This window comes from Suricata suricatta, chromosome 10 (assembly GCF_006229205.1).
Source record: "Suricata suricatta isolate VVHF042 chromosome 10, meerkat_22Aug2017_6uvM2_HiC, whole genome shotgun sequence".
NCBI lineage: Eukaryota > Metazoa > Chordata > Mammalia > Carnivora > Herpestidae > Suricata > Suricata suricatta.
In genome coordinates, this window is record NC_043709.1 from 93307695 (window position 1) to 93332143 (window position 24449).

The 24449-nt window shown below is 39.7% G+C and overlaps 1 protein-coding gene and 1 pseudogene across 4 annotated transcripts in view; one reads left to right on the forward strand and one right to left on the reverse strand.

Moving 5' to 3' along the window:
• Positions 1-24449, reverse strand: part of BORCS5 (BLOC-1 related complex subunit 5) — a 114604-nt gene that overhangs the window by 61349 nt on the left and 28806 nt on the right. The window lies entirely within an intron of this gene.
• On the forward strand, positions 2060-2429 carry LOC115305517 (annotated as a pseudogene).

Sequence of the window (24449 nt, forward strand, 5' to 3'; positions counted from 1 at the left end):
AGCCCTGGGCCAGATGGTTTCCAAGGGGAATTCTAACAGACATTTCAAACAGAGTTAGTACCTATTCTTCTCAAGCTGTTCCAAAAAGTAGAAATGGAAGGAAAACTTACAGACTCATTCTATAAAGCTGAGCATTACCTTGATTCCCAAACCAGACAGAGACCCCACTAAAAAGGAGAACTACAGGCCAATATCTCTGATGAACATGGATGCAAAAATTCTCAACAATATACTAGCAAATTGAATTCAACAGCATATAAAAAGAATTATTCACCATGATCAAGTGGGATTCATTCTTGGGCTGCAGGGCTGGTTTAGTATTTGCATATCAAATCAGTATGATACACCACATTTACAAAAGAAAGGATAAGAACCATATGATCCTGCCAATAGATGCAGAAAAAGCATTTGACACAATACAGCATCCTCTCTTAATAAAAACCCTCAAGAAAGTTGGGATAGAAGGATCATAACTTATCATAAAAGCCATATATGAAAGACCCAAAGCTAATATCATCCTCAATGGGAAAAAACTGACACCTTTCCCTCGAGATCAGGAACATGACAGGGATGTCCACTCTCACCACTGCTGTTTAACAGCAATCAGACAACAAAATGAAATGAAAGGCACCCAAATTGGCGAAGTAGTAGTCAAACTTTCACTTTTCACAAGTGATACCCTACATGGAAAACCTGAAAGAGTCCAGCTGCTAGAACTGATACATGAATTCAGCAAAGTCACAGGATAGAAAATCAATGTACAGAAATTGGTTGCGTATCTATACACCAATAACAAAGCAAAAGAAAGAGAACTTGAGTGAGGCGCCTGGGTGGCTCAGTCAGTTAGGTGACTGACTTCAGCTCAGATCATGATTTCATGGTCCGTGGGTTTGAGCCCCATGTCAGGGTATTTGCTAACAGCTCAGAGCCTAGAGCCTGCTTCAGACTGTGTGTGTGTGTCTCTCTCCCTGCCCTTCCCTATGCTCATGCTCCGTCTCTCTCAAGAATAAACATTTTCCTTTTTAAATTTTTTAAAATTTTACATTTATTTATTTTTGAGAGACAGAGAGAGACGGATCATGAACAGGGGAGGGGCAGAGAGAGAAAGTGACACAGAATCTGAAGCAGGCTCCAGGCTCTGAGCTAGCTGTCTGCACAGAGCCAACGCGGGGCTCAAACCCACGAACCATGGGATCATGACCTGAGCTAAAGTCAGATGCTCAACTGACTGAGCCACTCAGGTACCCCAAAAATAAACAAGCATTAAAAAAAAATTTTTTTAATATTTATTTTTTAGAGTGAGAGACATAGTGCGAGCAAGGAAGAGGCAGAGGGAGGGAGACACAGAACCCGAAGCAGGCTCCAGGCCCTGAGCTGTCAGCCCAGAGCCCGAAATGGGGCCCGAACCCACGAACCGTGAGATCAAGACCTGAGCCGAAGTTGGACACTCAACCAACTGAGCCACCTTGGCGCCCCTCAATTTTTTTTTTAAAGAAAGCGATATCAAGAAATAGATCCCATTTACAACTGCACCAAGAACAATAAAATACCTGGGAATAAACCTAACCAAAGAGGTAAAAGATCTATATACTGAAAACCGTAGAAAGCTTATGAAAGAAATTGAAGACAACACAAAGAAATAGAAAAACTTTCCATGCTCATGGATTGGAAGAAAAAATATTGTTAAAAATGTCAACACTACCCAAAGCAATCTCCATATTCAATGTAATCCCCATCAAAATTGCACCAGCGTTCTTCTCGGAGCTACAATGAACAATCCCAAAATTTGTATGGAACCTCAAAAGACCCCAAACAGCCAAAGTAATGTTGAAAAAGAAAACCAAAGCCTGGGTATGTGTGCCTAATCTCAGCTGGTCTATCCGAGGCCCCCTGAGCACCGACCCTAGTCCCCAGCCCAGTCCCATTTCTGCTCCACTGAGACGAAAGAAACTATCATGAACCAGGAGAAATTCGCCAAACAGCAAGCACAAGTATTTATTAGTGGGAAAGGAACTGCTCGCTGAAAGAAGAAGGTGGTTCACAGAACAGCTATAGCAGATGATAAAAACTTCAGTTCTCCTTAAAGAAGTTGGGGGTAAACCAGTATCTCTGGTATTGAAGAAGTGAATATGTTCACAAACCAAGGAACAGTGATCCACTTTAACAACCTTGCAGTGCCGGCATCCCTGGCGGTGAATGCTTTCACTATTACAGGCCACACTGAGACAAAGTCGCTGACAGAAATGCTATCCAGGATCTTACACCAACTTGCTGCAGATGGTCTGACGAGTTTAAGGAGATTAGTGGAAGCTCTGCCTATACAATGTGTGGAAGGAAAAGCACCACTTGCTACTGGAAAGGAGCATGATGATGAAGTTCCAGATCTTGTGGAGAACTTTGATGAAGCTTCTAAGAATGAAGCACACTGAATTGAGTCAACTTCTGAAGAAGAGAAAACCTGAAGAAATTACTAGGAGCTACTATTTTGTATTATGACTGCTTTTTAAAAATTTTGTTCATGGATCTGATAAAAACTAATCTCTAGTATTTTTAAGCCCAAGCCCCTTGGACACTGTAGCTCATTTCAGTGTTTGCTTATACACAATTCGTTCTTTGCAGCTAATTAAGCAGAAGAAGCCTGGGAATAAAGTTTGAAACAAGATTAATAAAGTTCTTTGTGAAGAAAGAAAGAACGAAAGAAAGAAAGAAAGAAAACCAAAGCTGAAGGCATCACAATTCCAGACCTTAGCCTATAATACAAAGCTGTAATCATCAAGACAGTATGGTATTGGCACAAAAACAGACACATAGACCACTGGAATAGAACATAGAATCCAGAAATGGACCCACAACTGTATGGCCAACTAATCTTTGACAAAGCAGGAAAGAGTATCCAATGGAAAAAAGACAGTCTCTTTAGCAAATGGTTCTGGGAGAACTGGACGGCAGTGTGCAGAAATCAGACCACTTTCTTACACCATATACAAAAATAATTCAAAATGGATGAAAAACCCAAGTATGAGACAGAAAACCATGAAAATCATAGAGGAGAAAACAAGCAACAACCTCTCTGACCTTGACCGCAGCAACTTCTTACTTGACATATCTCTGAAGGCACAGGAAATAAAAGCAAAAATGAACTACTGGGACCTCAAGATAAAAAGCTTCCACACAGCAAAGGAAACAATCAGCAAAACTAAAAGGCAACCAACAGAGGCGCCTGGGTGGCTCAGTCAGTTCAGCATCTGACTTCGACTCAGGTCATGATCTCACATTCTGGGTTTGAGCCCTGCGTCGCGCTCTGTGCTGACAGCTCAGAGCCTGGAGCCTGCCTTGGATTCTGTGTCTCCTTCTCTCTCTGTCCCTCCTCCACTCAGTCAATCTCTCTCTCTCTCTCTCTCTTAAAAACATAAAAAAAAAACCAATAAAAAATAGAAGGCAACCAACAGAATGGGAAAAGATATTTGCAAATGACATATCAGATAAAAGATTTCTATTCAAAATCTACAAAGAATTTACCAAACTCAACACCCAAAAAACAAATAATCCAGTGAAGAAATGGGCAGAAGACATGAATAGACACTTTTCCAAAGAAGACATCCAGATGGCCAACAGACACATGAAAAGATGCTCAACATCACTCATCATTAGGGAAATACAAATAAAAACCACACTGAGATACCATCTCATACCAGTCAAAGTGGCTAAAATTAACAACTCAGGCAACAAGAGATGTTGACGAGGATGTGGAGAAAGGGGAGCCCTCTTGCACTGTTGGTGGGAATGCAAACTGGTACAGCCCCTCTGGAAAACAGTGTGGAGGTTCCTCAAAAAATTAGAAATACAATTACCTTACAACTCAGCAACAGTACTACTAGGAATTTATCCAAAGGATACAGGAGTATCATAGGGGCACATGTACCTTAATGTTTATAATAGCACTATCAACAATAGCCAAATTATGGAAAGAGCCCAAATATCCATCAACTGATGAATGGTTAAAGAAGATATGGCATACACATACAACGGAATACTACTCAGCAATGAAAAAGAATGGAATCTTCTTGCCATTTGCAGCAATGTGGATGGAACTGGAGAGTATTATGCTAAGTGAAATAAGTCAAAGACAAACAGATACATGTTTTTACTAGTATGTGTAATTTGAGAAACCTAACAGAATATCATAGGGGAAGAGAAGTAAAAATAAGTTACTAACATAGAGTGAGGAACACTATAAGAGACTCTTAAATACAGAGAACTGAGGGTTGATGGGCCTGGAAAAAATGGGAGATGGGCATTGCGGAGGGCACTTGGTGGGATGAGCACTGGGTGTTGTATGTAAGTCATGAATCACGGGGATCTCCTCTGGAAGCCAAGACTATACTGTGACAAAATAAATTATTAGAAAAAAAATAACTGTTCTCTTAATCCTCTTTATTTCACCCATTCCACCCTCCCCCCACATCCCCTCTGGCAGTTACCAGTTTGTTCTCTGTATTTAAGAATCTGTTTTTTGCCTCTTTTATTTGCGCGTTTGTTTTGTTTCTTAAATTCCACATATGAGTGATATCATATGCAATTTATCTTTCTCTGACTTATTTCTCTTAGTATTATGCCCTCTATGGTCTAAAGTCCATCCAAGCTGCTGCAAATGGCAAGATTTCAGTCTTTTTTATAACTAATATCTATGTGTGTATATGCACACGCATATATTCATCTAGGAATGGACACTTGGGTTACTTCCGTATCTCGGCTATTGTAAATAATGTTGCAATAAACATAAGAGTGCACATATATTTTCAAATGAGTGCTTTTGTTTTCTTTGGATAAATACCCAGTGGTAGAATCACTGGATCATATGGTAACTCTATTCTTAGTTTTTTGAGGAAATTCCATATTGTTTTCCACAATGACTGTACAAATTTGTATTCCCACCACAGTCCACAAGGGTTCCCTTTTCTCCACAGACCTGCAAACACCTGTTATGTCTTGTGTATTTTATTTTAGCCATTCTAACAGATGTAAAAACATCTCATTGTATTTTTAATTTGCACTTCCCCGATGATTAGCAATGTTGAGCCTCTTTTCATACGTCTGTTGGTCATCTGTCTTCGTTGCAAAAATGTCTATTTAGGTCCTCTGTTCATTAAAAAAAATTTTTTTTAATGTATTATTTATTTTTGATACAGAGAGAGACAGAGCATGAGAGGGGGAGGGGCAGAGAGAGAAGGAGACACAGAACTGGAAGCAGGCTCCAGGCTCTGAGCAGGGCTCGAACCCACAAACGTGAGATCTGACCGGAGCCGAAGTCGGAGGCTTAACCGACTGAGCCACTCAGGCACCCCCTCTGCTCATTTTTAATTGGATTATTTGGGGTTTTGTTGATGATGAGTTCACAATACCACGCAAGGTAATCGATGGATTCACTGCAACCTCTATAAAAATTCCAAGGTTTTTTGCAGAATAGAAATCCCATCCTAAAATTCATATGGAATCTCAAAGAGCTTCCAACAGCCAAAGCAATTCTGAAAAAGAAAAACAAAGCTGATGAACTAACGCTTCCTGATTTCAAAACTTACCACAAAGCTACAGTAACCAAAACAGTACAGTACTGGCATAAAGACAGAGATGTAGTCATCAATAGAATAGAATAGAAAGCCCCGAAATAAACCCTCACATACGGGGTCAAGCAATTTTGTATGAGGGTGCTAATATCACTGAATAGGGGAAAGAAGAGTCTTTTCAACAAACGGTGCTGAAAAAAACTGATATCCACATGCAAAAGAATTAAGTTGAAGGTCTTATCTACCACCACATATAAAAATTAGCTCAAATTTTATCAAAGACCAAAAACTATAAAACTCATAGAAGAAAACACAGGGCAAAAGGTTCATGACATTGGGTTTGGCAATGATTTCCTTGATATGACACCAAAGATCCAGGCAGCAAAAGAAAAATTGGCAAACTGGACTTCATGAAAAATTTAAAATTTTGTACACCAAAAGGCACTATCAACAGAGTAACAAAAGAAACCCACAGAATGGGAGGAAATATCTGCAAAGGTCATATATCTGATATAGGATTAATGCTCAGAATATACAAAGAACTCATAAAATTCAACATAAAAAATATAAACAGTCCAATTCAAAAATAGTCAAAGACCTGAGTTGACATTTCTCCAAAGAAGATATACAAATGGCCAATAAGCACATGAAATGATGTTTAGCATCACTAATCAAAAGGGAAACACAAATCAAAACTACAATGAGATACCACCTCACATGCATTAGGATGGTTGTTATCAACAAAACAAAACAACACAATGCCAGAAAACAAGCGTTGGTGAGGATGTAGAGAAAGTGAAGCCCTTGTGCACCATTGATGGAAATGAAAATGGTACAGTCACTGTGAAAATAGCATAGCAGGACCCCAAAAATTAAACACAGAATTATCATATGATTACTAGCAGTTCCACTTGTGTGTACATGCCCTAAAGAACTGAAAGCAGGGTCTTGACAAGATATTTGTACATTCACATTCATAGTAATTAAGACATGGACACAATCCAAGCATCCAGCAATGGATGAAAAAATATGCAAAATGTGGTAAATAGTACATTATTCAGTCTTAAAAAGGAAGTAAATTCTAACATATGCTACAACATGGATGAGAAAACTAAGTGAAATCAGGCAGACACAAAAGGGCAAATACTGTATGATTCCATTTACATGATGTATACACAACAGTCAAATTGATGGAGGAAAAAAAAAGTAGAATAATGGTTGCCAGGTACTGAGCTGAGGAGGGAACAGGAAGTGACTGTTTAATTGGTACAGAGTTCCAACTAAGAATGATGGAAAAGGACGGTGGTGATGTTATGTACAACAATATGAATATACTTAATGCCACCAAATCATATTCTCAAAAAGGGTGAAAGTGATCAATTTTGTTATGCATATTTTACCACAATAAAAAAAAGTCAAGTAGATAAGTTTCAATTTTTGCTCAACAAAAATATTCCACAATACCCCTCTAATAAAGCAGCCAAGAAAAAAAAGAAAAAGGTGGTTAGTAGGGAATAAAATCTAAACTATAAAAGGATAAACTAGGAGAAAAATAAATCTTATTTCCTTCTCTGAAAACTGGGTGAATTGAACCATGGTTTCTTTCAAACTTCGGAAACTGCATGTTTCTATGAGGAGGAAGATAAATTACTATTCTGTACTGCCACACCAGGGTTTTTGTAAATTAAAGGACCAAGTCAAATTTAGAATTCTTTGCAGAAAGGAACATATTTAAATTCAGAAGTCCTTTTTTCTGAGTATGAAAACAAAAGAAATGTAGTCTATCACACACACTCATAGTGCAAAAGTCACAATCTTTCAACATCTCTCAACAAACGAACACAGAAAGTCCGCTCTGTCTCATGTGTCTGGAGGCACAAATGCCAGCCTATAAAAATGGAGCACCCGAGTCCTCCCCAGAATTTGACGGCTAGTGTTCACCATACCTTGCTGGTGTTCTCCACTTGCTGAAATACCAAAATGGCATATTTTCAAAGTGAGGATGGCTGGTTGGAGCACCAAAGGATCCTTCGCTCTAAGAGAGTTTGCTTTAAGGAACTGAAAGTGCCCTTTTAAAAACTGCATTTTAACACGTAATGCTACTTACAGTAGTTTGAAATATACACAACTTCTTAAAAATACAGCCTTTGGAAGGCATACCAATGAGGGAAGGCTATCTTTAGAGTTCACAGCAATCACATTGGGGGCCCGAAATTTTTTAAGTTTTCAGGAAGATGAATCACAGATTTGCTTTAAATAAAAACAAATGAAGTACCAAGAAAAGGATGCAATAAAAAGGAAACCTGAAATATTAATGCCATGGACTTTGTTGCTTCAAAGAGTCTCCCTTCTTGGGGAATATTAATTCATGGCTTCCCTGAAGGATTACATATCCTGCACTCTAATGGATAATGAGAATATAGTACTGCTTATACTGAAGAAAACACCCTGATCAGATGAAAGTTCTCATTTATTAACAGCTTAAAAAGTCAAGGCACTGTTGTCAATTCAGAACATCTAATTACTGGGAACAAGATAAATTTTAGGAAAAAACTGATTTTCCACACATGAAGTCTACTAATAGGGAAAACAATCTCAATTTCTACTCTGCTTACATACAATTAACAGGAAATATAGAATATTCCTTCTGTATATAGACTTAAGACCTAAGGAAATGCAAGAAGGCAAAGCATCACACATGAGAGCCTACTTGCCTATTACACAGAGGAGCTGAAGAACCAAGGACCTTTTCCCCTCCTGCCTTGCAGCTCAAATACAAGCACAGGACAGGAGTTCTGCCGATCTGTGCTTTGACCCTTGACTCTAAATGGGGAGCAAATGTTGCAAAACAGGTACCTTCTGCAAGGTACATTCCCTGGTGACAGCTATTTCTGGAAAAGCAGGCTTTCTGAGGTAATAGGAGAAGCAGAACCAGTGGCAAAGTTCAGTCTACACTGCCAGCCAGCACTGTTTGTGGTACAGGACATGTCAAAGTGTTTGGTCGTGACAGCAGAAGTGACCTCAATGGTTAAGTTCTGTGGCATAGTTTTGGCCATTATGCTTAGGTACGTGACCCAAAATCTGATTCTAGAGCTCTTCTAGAGATTCTGGAAGCCATTTACTATTACTTTCAAATTTGACCAATGCACTTAACCTCAATTCCTCTATCAGTGAAAGAGAAATAATACTATACACCTTGAAAGTAGCAGAGAGAATTAAATGAGATAATGTATGTCAACCTTTCAAAAGAAAAAGGTAAGAGATTCAGCCAGCAAAATTGAGTTTATTAGGGAATAGCAGAGGAATTGCAGTTTGGAATAAGCAAACTATGGTGAACCACAGGCAAGTCTGGGCAACAAAGGAGGAGAGCGTCTTTTTATAGAGAAAAAAGAAGAAGCTGGGAGGTTGTTTTGCAGAAAAGTTCATTGGGGAAAAAAGTAAAAATTCAAAGTGGTGGCGCCTTCTCATTGGCTGCAGGTGGTTGGAGGTGGTAGCCTCTGATTGGCTGTAGGCAAAGGCAACTTGCTCGGTCCAGAGGAAATCTTCCTTCTTCCTGCTGGACTGCCCAAGTGGTAACGAGTGGTATGTGCCCCAGAGGGCACCCTGCATGGCTTCATGACTCCGATTCTGAGTTAGGTTCCCTTGACACATTTTCACATGTTAAATCTCTTTGTAAACCGTAATACTGTGACAACTTACTAAAATTGAAGTCTATGTCAGGTGTTAGATAAAGCATTCTGTTTCATGAGTAAGAAAAACAATAGTTAACATTAATGATGGCATTCTCTTAGCCAAGTATTGTGTTAACCATGTAACATATTTTATCTTATTTTTCAGCACAACTTTAAAATGCAGATTTTATTATCCCCTATACAAGGTAAGTAGGGTAATAGTAATAATAATCATGACAAATCACATGATGGAAACATGTACTGGAGTCCCAGAAAGAAAAAATACTGTACATGAATGACTTTGGGTGATAGAAATATTACTATAATTTAAAGATATAATCCAGTAGCCAAACCATGAGAGCCACAGTTGCCAATTCCTGAAATTCTAGTGTCCATTATTTGGCAACTTACTTGAAGAATTACTTTAAAATACCATTTTCCTCTTGACTTATACTTAAGGCAGTTTTGCTTATTTGAGATTTGGTTATACTTTAGAATCAAAATGTCAATGTTTTCAGTAGCAGCATAGCCCATTTATAAATAAATCATACTTTTTATGGGCTGTATCTCTGGAATACACTTGGCTGAAGGTTCCTTTTTGCCACTTACCATAGAAACCTTTTTGTGTATTATTATCAACATTCCTGCTTTCTCCCTAGGTACCTGGTAAGGTCCTTGAGGGAAGGAATTGTGTATTTTTGTCTCTAAAAGACCCAAGGCATATAAGCACCTTATAGTTTTATACAAAGGACTTCTCCATAAATGTCTGGCATTCCCTATGGAGTACTGAGGAATGTTCCTATCTGGATGAGTTCTACAATACACAACTGGAGTGCCCCTTGCACCTTGCCTACAGATCCCCAACTTCTGAAGGCTCAACTGCCCAGTTACTCCATTCCACTTCCTCCTAGCAAAGTCCCAATCTAAATTTATTTCTCACCAGAGTAAGAGACATTCTGTTCATATCTCTCCAAAGAAATGAACTCATTCCTTTCTCTAAAGTAAACTTACGTCACCCATATTTGAAGATATGGGCTCTTCTTATGCAAGTAGTGAATGAGGCTTTATCTATAAATCACTTGACTGCAGCCTTTTGAAAATCTGGCAACAGTAGTTTTATACGGAACTACAAGATAAAAGTGATACCAAAGGTCAACAGAACCAAGTATTAAACTTTGTTCTTTTCTCCTAGCAACTACATAAAAAAACATGCAGTATATCCCGTCATCACTAAGTCAAAACTTGATTGATCTAGGGTAATTAAATCATATATTCAGCAAGTCCACTCCTTGGTTCTCTGACCTCTGGTCTGAAGTTCATGGAGATAACATATCTGAATCCCAGTGTGACCATAAACATGAAGATCTCTATCACAGGGCTAACTGAGAGAACAGGTTTCCACATTCCAAATCCATCAGGCATTCGCCTTTGTTGTAGAAGATATTCAAGCAATAAAAATGCAAACTTTTCCCACCATCCCTGAAGCACACAGCTGTGAAAACATCCTCCTTTACGGAACATATCAGTTGATAATATTCAGGGGGAAAAAAGTTATGTGATCATTTGTTACTCTTTTCTCATTCCTGCTTCAGGTTCCCCAGAAACAGGAAGAAGCCCCGTGGGGCACTAGGGAGAGATGGGCAGTCAGGGGAAGAAAAGCTCCGGTGTGCCCAAACCAAGGCAAGAGCAACTGGGATGATGAAAGAGAAGCAAGCAGAGAGAGGTATCACATGCTACCAATGTGATACACTGAGAGACCCAAAGACACGACATCTTTTGTACAGAAATATATCTGACTTTAGTATGAAATTAATTCACATTAGAAAGACAAACTGGCTAAAGGAAAAGGTTTTAGAATTAGACCTGAGTTGAAATGCTGGCCCTACCCTTCACAGCTGTGTGAAAGGAGAGGACTTTAAACTTCACTGAGCCTTATCTGCCAAAAGGAAAATGCCTACCCTAAGAGGTCGGACAGAGATACAGAGATTAAAGGTGATAACATTAACACCTCCGTGCAAAAAAAAAAAAAAAAAAAAAAAGAGAGACAGACAGACAGATGGGAAGAGAAAGATAGTTATTATTAGCAGAAAAGTAGCACTGTGTATATACCAAAATCACTCTCATATGCAGCTTCTAATAAACAGTAATAAAATGAAAGTATATTCTATAAACACTCCAAAACTTTTCTGTCCACATTTAAAAATATGTGTAAAGTTTTTCTATCTTGCCTACGTTCACATATATCATTTTTACTATAAAGATAAACTGTACCTTGGAAGAAAACAAAAGCTAAAAGTAGGTCAAACATACATTTGTTTTCATATTATAGAAGCTAATGGATAAACATGTAAAGGTAAAATATTTCCAGAATTATTTTGAGAGAGCCATTCATCAAAAGAACAAATTAAACAGCAAACAAAAGTTAGAGGAGATATTTGGATTTAAGGAAAAGAACCATGCTGAACTAATTAAAGCTGTCCAATAAAGGAGCAAATTGCCTGTATGACAATGAGCTGTGTGGGGTTAGAGATAAAGCAAGTCAAGGCTAGAAGTCTACTTTGATGAAATATTCTATAAAATATACTCAAGTTGGGAACTCTGCAACCAGAATGAGAAAACATTAAAAATTCCTTCCAGTTCTGAGCTCCTATAGCTTTGAACACTATAATGTACAACCATATCTCTGGTGTCCATGGTAGGACAGAGTTCACCTCTAACATGGTCCCCTATTAAGAGAAGGGTCTCCAAATTCGGGAAAGAGACAGATTTGCCACTGAATTCAACTATGAGAGAAGTTAAATTAATAGATCTCATGACTCCCCCCATCGGACACTCCCGTAAACATGTCCTGTTTTCCTCTCTTTTGAATATTTTTTTCCTTCCCTGGATGCTCTGCCTTGCTTTGAGTCTAATTCCATAAATATTTACTGACTTCTAAGAAATCTACCCCAAAGAAACAGACTGAAACTCAGAAGATTTATATACCAAAACTGTTTACTACAGTATTATTTTAGTATAAAAATGTCCTCCCAGGGGAGAGTAATTAAATGTTATGCAGCTATTAAATTCTGTTTTCAAATAATATTCCATGACATGGAAAATGCTACAATATAATTTTAAGTGAAATTGTGATATATAATGACAAATTTGGCACAATTCTAAATGCAGAGTAAAGGTGTATCATATATATGTTTATACCAGAAGGAAATATATAGCAAAATGCTAACAAAGCTATACCTGAGTGGTGAAATTTTTAGCTTTCTTTTTTGTAAATGTGCTTTCCAAATTATCTAAAATAATCATATTTTCATTTTATGATCATAGAAAAAAAGAAATCCTATTAAAAAATAAATATGGGCAAAATGCCCCTCTACTTGGTTATCTTGGATTCGTACTCTGAAAGCGACAATTCCCTTAGAGGAAGCCTGGTATAAAAAAATAAGTTTGCATCCAACCCTGTGTTTGAGACGGTTGCTATGCACAGTGCTGTCTTTAAATTAATCAGTGAACAAGGAACAGCTGGGACAATATCAGTTTTATTGAGGATGTGGAACAACAGGAACTCGCGAACATAGCCAGTAAGGATATAAATCAGCACAATCGCTTTGAAGAATGATTTGATGGTATCTAGTAAAGCTGAAGATCTATCCCCTACTAAACAGTAATTTATTCCGAGTTACATACCCCAGGAAAAACTTTCATGCATGTGCAAGCGGAGGCATGTACAAGCATGCCCGCATGCCCACTAACAAACTGTGCAACCACGAAAAACTCTGAAACAACTCAAACTTTAACAGGACAATTAGGATAGGTAAATTGTGAAACAGTCATTCAGTGGTACACAATACAGCAGTGAAAGTGAGGTACATATCGACATGGATATATCTCAAAAGTATAAACCAAAAAACAAAAGTTACAGAAATACACACACACACACACGTACATATAGGATACATACAACAGAATGCAATTTATATTAAGTCAAAACATATAAAACAATATTAGATACTGTTTAGAGTTCTATAAGTATGGAGTAGAAGGTAAAGCCATGAAAAAAATGCGTGGGCATAATGAACACCAGTCAGATCATTGATTCCTGTAGAGAGTAAGGGAGAAAAAAATAGGGAGGGTCACAAAAGGGAGCGAAGGGGCTTGAAGTCATTTGAAATGTTCTTCTTTGCAGGGACCAATAAAATCAAACAAATATGGTAAAATACTAAAGTCTGACAAAGTTGGTTAAGTGAAGATTCAGGTGTTTGCTATTTTTGCTCTATGCTGAAATATTCTGCATGAAAAAACAAATTAGGTAGCAGCTGACAATCTTTATCAGGGACAGGCTCTCTAGCCACAGCTGTAATTCTTAAAATCTTTTAGGTCTGAGACCCCTTTGCAAACCCGATGGAAGCTCTGGTTCTGGCTCCCACAAAGGTTTGTGACACCACCACTATTCCATCCTCGGCCATCACGGGAGCCATTCAGGAAAACGTACCCTTCTCTAGCCATGTGGTGCCAAGGTAATTCTATTCATGCTAAGAGTTTGTGAAACTAGACAAGTCTAGACAATTAGAGAGGGAATGACACACTGGCTGCTCAGAAAGATAGCCTGTGACAAAATGACCTCCCCAGCAGAAAGACCAGCAGAGTGTTGACAACTAGTAAGGATAAAATCTCAGTGATATGCACACAACTCAATGTCTTCTAAGCTCACTTAAAAAATCTGGGAAGCATTGAAAAGAATGTTCTTATACTTAATTTAGCTTTGGTAGAAATCCAAAGTTGTAAGTTAAGCAGGGACTGATAATGAAGATGAGTGAGATTTAAAAAATTTTTTTGTTTATTTATTATTGAGACAGAAACAGAGCATGAGTGGAGGAGGGGCAGAGAGAGAGGGATACAGAATCTGAAGCAGGTTCAAGGCTCTGAGCTGTCAGCACAGAGCCTGACGTGGGACTCGAACTCATGAACTAAGATCATGACCTGAGCCAAAGTCGGACGCCCAACGGACTGAGCCACCCAGGTGCCCCAAGATGAGTAAGATTTTTGTTCATATGTCTCAAAACTTTGCTCTGTTTGCACCTCTTATTTCATAACATTTAATTTGGTTAATTTGTATGCTAATATTTGGCTAACGTTTATACTTAGCTTTTCCAATAAAGCACTGTATTATTTTCAGCAAGTCCAGATGAATGGAAAAGTATGTCACTTTCTGTCAATGACTCCCTGACTAAAGCTCAGGAAACATGTAATGAAAGCAACAGCAGACAGTGGATCTAAATCGCTGGCTAAGTACCTAGAAGCTCAGTCTTTTTGAAGGTGAGGCTTAAAACCTCAAACCTATGAAAAAAACAATAAACACCATAACTCAACATGCGTGTGAAAGTCTTAAACTGATTTAATGATCCCAGATGAGTTTTTTCCCTGCAAGTTCTGGATCTGTGGTACACAAAACCATCCCACGTTGTAAGCTTAACAATGCCGTGTGAACACTCCAATTTCATTATCACCTTTCATTACCTCCATGTTGTCCATCTTCATATCCTAATCGAAATCTTTTCTTTACACATGCCTGTCCCTCTCCATCCAGCTGTCCTGCTATCTTCCCCTACTTTATCTCATGCCCTTGTCTCTACTTCTGGACTACACATTTGCTGCCTCCCAGAAAAAAAGAGGAACCAGGTGCAGAACTGGGAACAAAATGGGCTAAAGAAGACACTTATATCTCACTCTTTTCTCTCCTGGCGAGGTCCTTCCCTGCCACCTATCTTTCCAATAGAGGTTTCTATGAAATCTATTCTGAATGAAACTTATACTATATTATAAATGCACAACTTCTCAAGACTTTCTAAAAACTTTCTGGGAAGCAAATAATTACAAAGAAAACCATGCCACTTAATAATACTGCAAAGCACCTATTTGTTTAGTTCTGCCCTGGGGTGGGGAGGGGTTTTGGAAGATAAGGGCCTCTCTGGACGTCACAGAGACTGGGGGCACTGCTGGTATTTAGTGGAAAGGGATGCTAACCACCCCCCATACACAGGGCAGTCCCACACAGTGAAGGCTGGCCCACCCAGAATGCCAGCAGTGCCCCCAACCCACACTCTCCCAATCTTGTTATGAAACACTGGACCGCAGACATTCTCTGCGCCAGATAACTCCAGCTCGTTTCAATAAACATTTGGCTAATTTTGACATTTCCTGGCTTTTAGGAACATGTAAAATCGGCCATCACGTTGTCCAAATTCCCAATGCTGCACAGGATTCTGGGAAGGGGGAGGCTGTTGGTGGTACACGCTTCAGTGGGCCGTGTTGCCTCCTAGTGTTCGGAAATCCTCATTAAAATAACCATCTTTTGAGTTCAGTATCACTACGTTTAGGTGACTTCTTCACTTATACTTGATGCAACCACTCTCCTGAGCCAGAACAGCTACAGGGGCCATTTTCCCCTGAAAATGAGTCAAGGCAGTTACACAACCCTCCACAGGGATCAGCGCACCAGGGCCTCAGAGGGAGTGCGGGAGGAGACCGGTAAACATCTCTCCCCTTCATCAGTTCAAGTTCCAGCTCAGATTCCTCTTGACAAAACAAACATGGCTTTTGTAGTACAGTAATTCTTTTGTAGCCAGCAACTCATTCTCACATTCCTTCTCTAGCTTATTTTCCCCCATAATTCTTTACCCTTTGCCCGCGGTCCCTCCTCCCCGCCATGTTATACTGTTTGTAGGGGGAAAAAAGATTTAAGAGTTGCTTCTTGCCAAGTGTGACATCAACTCATTCTTATTTAGTGATGTCCAGCGAGAACTTTCTCTCCCAAAACGTTTGTTCATTTAGAAGCAACAAGGTTACTAACTGCAGTTTGTTTTCCCTGCCACTTGTTTTTGATGCATTGGTCCATCTTCTAAAACAAGTAACATAGAGCCTCATTTCTTTGGCCTGAGGCACTATACATGTATATAAAGGTCTTTTCACATACCTTCAGGAAGACTATCCTGCCTCTGTTGACAGAAAGGAAAAAAATAATGAGAGAAGTTAATAATTTTAACCTCCCTGGAAAAGATACCTCAGCTTTCAGTAGCAAGAAGGAACTATCAATCTTATACACAATGCAAGCCCAAATTTCTAGTCTAGATGAAGGAAGGGAAAAAATATGAGTGACTCTTAAAATAGTATTATAGATCTATTATGCTACTTCGTGTTTAACATTACTTTGGTAAAGCACTACTTGAATAATTCTGGAAAGCCAACAATCTTATTCCATACATAAAGTAAGCTAAAATTCAGATTTTCAGTTGGCTTACTGCTAAAACTGGTGCTGGTATTCTGTGTCCAATGATGACATAACTTCTGAACTATGTCAGGTACTAATCCTCCCTCATACATTCTTCTTTTAAAACCCGGTCCCTTCCATTTCTCTTTTAATTAAAATAAACAAATAGAAACAATATTCTTCTCTATTCCCTTCTTTCAGGGAACATTAGCAACAAACCTGCCTTAGCTATCAGAATGCAGAAGTTAATTCCCATGGTGGGTTGGTCATAGGCATGAGTAACGATTCTAATTCCAATATTTGCTGACCAGGATGGCACCGAGGAGCCCAGTCACATACAAAAGGTTGTGTGATGACTCTAACATCTTCCTGGTTTTCTCGGATGTCATGGCATTTGGGGATTCCCAGTATTACCCTAGAGAAGTCGGTTTAGATCCAAAGCACCCAGGCATACTTTTCAAAGGGTCACTCATGGCTCAGACGTCTTTAGGTAGCTCTGTAAGGGAGGTTCCAAAGCCTTCAGAAATACAATGGTTCAAATAAACGAGGAGAGGAACTGCAGTTCTTAGGAAACTGCAACTGTTTAACAAAAAATAAATGTAAAAAATCTGTAGAGAAAAATAAAATCATGAGTTTGCACTTCTGGGGTGTGTGTGCATGCATGTGTGTGCGTGTGTTACGTCAGCCTAAAGAAGACAAAGGGAAAGGCCTTGAAAGTTGTAATTATAGAAAATTGCTCAGGTGACTTCATCCCACCCACATGCTTTTGATTTTCAAAAAGTATGACGAGCACTTTTTAAGTTAGTGTTCCGGAAAGGCTGCAGCTGTTCAGCGCAGATTTCACATGCTCAGTTACAATTATTTTAAAAACATAAAGGTTAATGGCTTCTAAACGAGTGTAGCAATTTCCAATGAGTCCCGTACATTCATATTAGCAATCACTCTGTTTAAAGACACTGGTCCAGAAAGATGAGCTGGTCCTTGGCATGTTCAGTAAAATAATAATATGAAGATTCATAATCCCTTCAACTCTCACCCAAGATTTTTAGCTTGCCTTTTATAAATCATTACATCTGCATCTGAGCACAAGAGCATAGAGGCTTTTGCTATGACTATAATACTGCCTTCAATGGACCCACAGAAAATCAAGTCAGGAAATCAGAGCAAATTTTGAAAAACGCCTGCCCCTTCTACTTCCTGCCACACTCTCTACCCCACTCCTTCCCCAGGACCACCGTAAGTGTTCCCTGTAACAAGAGGGGAATTACAGTGGTGCACGGCCAGGAAATGTTCAGTGTACAGCACAAAAATGACCCCTACTACTAACTGTGGTTTTGCAAGGTCAATTTAAGAAATTAATTTCCTGTGAGAATTAAAATGGAACCTAATTGAAAATAGGGGGCCTGGGTGGCTCCATCAGTTAAGCATCCAACTCTTGATCTCAGTTCAGGTCATAATCTCATGATTTGTGAGTTTGAGCCCCACATCGGGCTCTGTGCTGACAGTGTGGAGCTTGACTAGGATTCTCTCTCTCCCTCTCTCTGAGTCACTCTCTCAAAAATAAACATTAAAAAAATAAATGCTAAAAAAATAATAAAATGCAATGGAATCAAAAGGTCATTAGGGGGATCTATCACATCCTACCATTGTAAAGTGCAGACTCCAACATACCTTGCAACCCCAACAGGAAGAAAGCTATACTTTACTACCCTAGCAGGAGGAAGAAGGATATTTTCCTTGCCTCCAGCAGCCCACCCAGTGAGACACTGTCATAACACAGCCAGTGCAAAACTACTATACTTGAAACTCCCAGTTTAGTCCGATGGACATTTTGTTGATGACAGTCCTCCCCACTTCCCCCTTTGCATTGTAAAAGGGCATTCCTCTCCTTTGTTTTCCAGCCTGCCTATGGTTCTGCCATAGCTTGTTGGGTCCCAAATTGCAATTCTTTAATATTCTTGAATAAAAACCATTTTCACTGGTAAAACTAACTGCCAATTTTATTTTTAAGGTTAACAGTCCCTCCCCAATTCTGCCATTATTCTGTTCCTCCCAGCAAGCAACCCTATAGCTCCTTACCACTTCCTGTACTTCCTTTACCCCATCTGTCAAGTTCTGTCATTTCTTCCTTGAAGATGTGTCAGATTTGTTCTTCCTTCCACTGTGCCACCACCAATCCAGACTTTCACCAGCTCATCACTAGAAAATTACAGTGGTCTCCTAATGGTATGCCCATCTCTGGCTACTGTCATACCAATCATCAAAAAAGCACAGCTTTGGGGGCACTTGGGTGGCTCAGTGGGTTAAGCATCTGGCTCTTGACTGTGGCCTGGGTCATGAGCTCACAGTTCGTGAGCTCAAGCCCAGCGTTGAGTGCACGTCAAGTGCCTCGATGGGTTCCATGCTGACAGTACAGAGACTGCTTAGGATTCTCTCTCTCTTTCCCTCTCTGCCCCTCCCCTTCTTGCACACACATGTGTGCATGCTTGCTCTCTCTCAAAATAAACTTAAAAAAAATAAAAAGCACAGTTTTCAACATGCCAATACCTTGTGCTCTATTACAACAAACACAAAACAATAATCGCTTCTTAGAACATCAACTCCAAATTCCTTTCCCTGGCTTTTCAGAGCATCTATGATCTGGCCAGAATTTAGCTTTCTGAACCTTCCTTCTTCCTCTCCCTCAAGACGCACCCCTCTCTTTGGTCAAGCAGCTCTCTCTCAGTCTCCACCGCACCTCCCAACAGCAGCACACTGAGGCCCGCTCTGCTCTTCCTATCCTCCCCCTAGGGATTCACTCCTCCACCCCTCCTGACCCAAGCCAGCACATCCCACCTGACTCCAGCCAGTTCCTTTAGGCTCAGCTCAACGAAGCATTCCTCTACACTGCGGGTTTCGAGGATTGTGGCCCACCTCTTCCAGTGTGATGCAAAGAACTGGGTCTTTGGACTATGACAGACCTAAGTTTAAATCTCTGTAGAAGTCGAAAAGGTTGTCTACATCACAACACTCATACCTAACCGTTCTTACCTACAAAATAAGAATGGTTAATACCTCCTTCATAGGATTCTTCTGAAGATTAAAAAAAAGAAACTGCATGGACAGCAAGTAGTGCAGCACTTGGGACATGGGAAGTAGGCAGTCAACAAATGATAGGTACTATAATGTCATATAATATTACATAAGCACTATGCTTCAAAAATTCTAGGCTTTGAGTTAATTGTGATGTTTTGGGTTTTTTCTACTAGGTTGTAAAACTCCTCAAGTCACATCCAACTGCATCTTACTTATTTCATAATTTCAACTGTCTGGCCAGTCAAGAAATGGGGAAAAACACAGAAATTGGCCCACAGGTCACCCAAATTGTTATTTTAAGTTCCATGCATTAATGTCTCTGTTTTTTAGTATCAAAAAGCCCTTCAGACTGCCTCCAAAGGCTTACTGATTTTTATTTTGTTTCCAAGGTGACAGAAACAAATTAGGAGGTAGCTGCTACTTTCCATCAGGAAAGGAAAAACTAGGGGAAACAAACAGTAAACATATGCACATGATCCACAAAATTGTATACAAAGTAAAGTCTAGCAACCAAGGCTTCCATTCTAATTGAGATATTAGCAAGTACTGGCTTAGAGAGAATGTTAAAAAATACTGAGAGACTGTACAGAGTTAAAATGATGGTGGTCAAAGACCACTGGCCATGATTGTTAAAATGAGAAGGAATCTTTGCACAATTACTACAATTATTTGTTGAGCCCCCTATATGTACAAAATACATGCTATTCATAAGCCACGCTGCTCACATAAACTAATCCTCCCGTACTAACTCGCTGAGGTAGGTATTAGTATCTTTCTTTAACAGATTAAGAAAACAGGACTCAGAGGGGTTAAGTGACTTGCCCAAGATCACAGGGCAAATGTGTGACATTTTCCATCCCTGAACTAACTCCGAAGTCTGTGCTCTTTTCCTATAATGCCACACTGCTCCTCCATACTCTTAGGAATTGCAAGAATTGATTTTTTTTTTAATCTTATTTTTGAGAGAGAGAGAGAGTGGTAGTGTGGAGGGGCAGAGAGAGAGGGAAACACCGAATCTGATGCATGCTCCAGGCTTGATTGAGCTGTTCACACAGAGCCTAACACGGGGCTCAAACTCATGGACCATGAGATCATGACCTGAGCTGAAGTCAGACACTTACCCAACTGAGCCACCCAGGCAGCCTGTAAGAACTGATCCTAAGTCATAAAAGGGATCCTCCTGCTTAAACATATATAGTAATGGAGAGTTCATTATTCTGCCAGATAGCACAATGGTTATGAGCACAGAGTTTTAAAATTTTCTTTATTTTAGAGAGAGATCGTGCAAGCAGGGGAGAGCAACAGGGTGGGGAGGGCGAGGGAGAGGGGGAGAGAGAAAGGGAGGGAGAGAGAGGAAGAGAGAGAGATTCTTAGGCTCCATACTCAGCATAGAGCCTGATGTAGGGCTCATTCCCGTGGCCCTGGGATCATGACCTGAGCCAAAATCAAAAGTCGGATGCTCAACTGACTGAGCCACCCAGGTACCTGAAGCACAGACTTTTGAGACCAGTCAGATCTAGGTTAAGATTAGCTGTTTGGCAGGGCACCTGGGTGGCTTAGTCGGTTAAGCATCTGAATTTAACTCAGGTCAAGTTCTCACAGTTCATGAGTTCGAGCCTCACATTGGGTTAGTTCAGTGCCTGGAGCCGCCTCAGTTTCTGTATCTCTTGTTCTCTCTGCCCCTTCCTTGCTCGTGTTCACATGCATGCGTTTTCTCTCTGTCTCTCTCTCTCTCTCTCTCTCTCTCTCTCTCTCTCTCTCTCTCGCACGCGTGCACGTGCTCACTTAAAACTGAGTAAACATTAAAAAAATTAAAAACAAACAAAGCAAACAAAGGGGAGCCTTGGTGGCTCAGTCAGCTAAGCATCTGACTTCAGCGCAGGTCATGATCTTAAAGTTTGTGAGTTCGAGCCCCTCATTGGGCTCTGTGCTGACAGCTCAAAGCCTGGAGCCTACTTCGGATTCTGTGTCTCCCTCTCTGTGTCCCTCCCCTGGTCACACTCTCTCTTTCTCTCTCTCTCAAAAATAAACAAACATTAAAAAGTTTTTTTAATTAAAAAGTAGCTGCTTGACTAGGGACTAAAAAGTACCCATATGACAAGTCTGCCATTAGGATTAAATAGGAGATGCTATATGAAAAGTGTTTTGGTCATTGCCTGATGTATTGTAATTGCTTAATAAATATTACCATTATAATGATTATTTATAGAAAGTTATGTATTATTTATATCAAACCAAAACTACCTCCCAATAACTTCTCCACATTGGTCTCAGTTCAGATCACCAGGACTTCACAAAAGTAGATCTAATTTTATAGCCATTCAGCAGCTACACTATGTTAGAAGACGGGTGTGATCTCCTAAGAATTATCTCTTCTCCAACCTAAAAATTCTTATCTGCTTCAAGGCTTCTTTACTTGACAAGGTTTCCAGACAACAATCTTCTGGTCACTCTATTTAGGACACACCAAGTTTACAAAGATCTTCTCAAACATTATGCCCAGAACAGTCTAGCAGGTACAGAGCAACCAATGCCGGTACTGTGCCCGAGACTACCACCTCTACTTTCTGATCTTGATATCAATAAAAGCCCCGCTACCTCCACTGAATTCTGAGCTAGTTTTCCTACATCATGTTCTTATGCAATTGATTTTTTTTAAAAATCTAAGTGCGAGATTTGACATTTATTCCTCTTAAATGCCATTGTGGTTTCAGTGCATCTTTCAAGTCTGTTGAGGTCATTCTGAACCTTGGATCAGTTACGCATCATGTTAGATATTCTTTATAACATTTTATCATCTGCAAATGTAATAAATATGCCTCTACCTCTTTAAGGTCAATAAACAAAATTTTAATAAATATGAAATATGCCCAGGGTCCTTCATAGGAGCTAAATCAATTAATATGATGTTGAATAAGATAGAGGTCAAGGTCAGAACCCTGTAGCATCTTACTCATAGGCCAATCTTGAAAGATTTTGAGTTTGCAAAGGCAAGGCTGATGGAGACAAAATAATAGTCTATAAATATTTTAAAAGGGAGCAAACTCTAAAGGTGCAAAGTGGGAACCAATAGATGGAATGTTAGTTACAGGGATGTATAGTTTGTTAACTCCCCATCCCTCCTCCCTTTTTAATGCAAATACAGTTGAACCTTGAACAACATGGGTTTAAATTATGTGGGTCCACTTATAAGCAAAATTTTTCCATATAGTACATTACTGTAAATGTATTTTTTCCTCCTTATGATTTGAATAACGTTTTCTCGAGCTTATTTTATTGTAAGGATATAATGTATATATAACACATATACAAAATAGGTGTTAATTGTTTATGTTATTGGTAAGGCTTCTGGTCAATAAGTTATTAGTGGTTAAGTTTTGGGGAGGTTAAAGGCTATATGCAGATTTTTGACCATGCAGGGGCCAGCAGCCTATACTCCTACATAGTTCAAGGGTCAACTGTACTTTGTTCTATGTCTAAGCTTCTGGCACCTCTTCTGTTCTCTACAATTTGTTAAAGATGACAGTTCGGTAATTTCATTTACAAGTTCTTTCAGTTCCCTGGCTGGAGGGCTGGGGACAGGGTGAAGGGATAGAGCGAAGGGGTGAGGGGGGGTGGGGGGAGTGAGGAGACAAGTACCAGGAAACAATGCTTTCCTTTTGCTCAGCTAATTGGACTTTCAATGTCTCCCATCTGGGATTTTAGCTGCTCCTTTGTTCTCTATCACTTTCAGTTAATTACCTTTCTTCTTGACAGAAAATATGGAAGCAGAAGAGGTGTTAAACAGTTCTGTTCTGTCTTACATTAACATCACCTCATCTGGCACAAGAAGCTCGCCACATCTACTCCCTGCTGATCTGCTCTGAACGTAATTTATTGTATTTCTGGTTATCCTTCATGTCCCTCACCTCAGAGGCCTCTGTTTATCCTAGCTTTTATATATCCTGACACCATTCACTCCAGTCCATATCATTCCTTTATACCTATCTTTGCTTACACTTGCTTCATTCTATACTTAGGATACGTAATTTAAAAATTAGAGCATTTGGGGCTCTCGGGTGGCTCAGTCGGTTAAGCATTCGACTTCAGCTCAGGTCATGATCCTGCCTGAGTTTGAACCTGAACATGATCCTGCTCATCAGTTTGAGCCCCGCATCAGGCTCTGTGCTGACAGCTGGGAGCCTGGAGCCTTCTTTGGATTCTGTGTCTTCCTCTCTGCCCCTCCCCTGCTTGCAATCTGTACAGCTCTCTCTCCCTCAAAATAAATAAACATTTAAAAAAATTGTTTTAATTAGAGCATTTGGAATGTTCTCTGCCCAGCCGCTGTGATCACTTCAAATATCTCACTCTCTTTTCCTCACCATCATGATTTGTGTAAAGATGTATCACATCAATTTAGAGAAAATAAAAAAGATGATGAAGGAGATGGGTTTATACTTCAGTGGGGTGAGCTATTAGAAAGTATGCTCTAAAAGAGCAAAGATCCTACATTTTGCCAGAGGCTCACCTACTAGAACAATGCCTACAGCTCCCACAGTCACTCAAATATTTATTGAACAAATGAACAATCAAAATATCAAAGGATGGTTAAAACTTAAGCAGGCCACAATGGAGAAGACAGATTTCAGACAGAAGAGCATGAGCAAAGGTTTGGTGTGAGGAACCTAAGAGTTGTGGGGAACTTAAAAATTAGACCTAGGCAAACCGAAACTTAACCTGCTCCGCTTGTTCTCCTTCTGTACATACGCTTGGGGCGCTGTGTGTAGGGTGGGGTCAGCCATGTGGCTCGACATTGGGGCGGGGAGTACTGGATGTTCAAACTGTGGCGGGATCCAATTGGGGAATGCAGAATGTCTGGACTTAGATCTTGGCCAA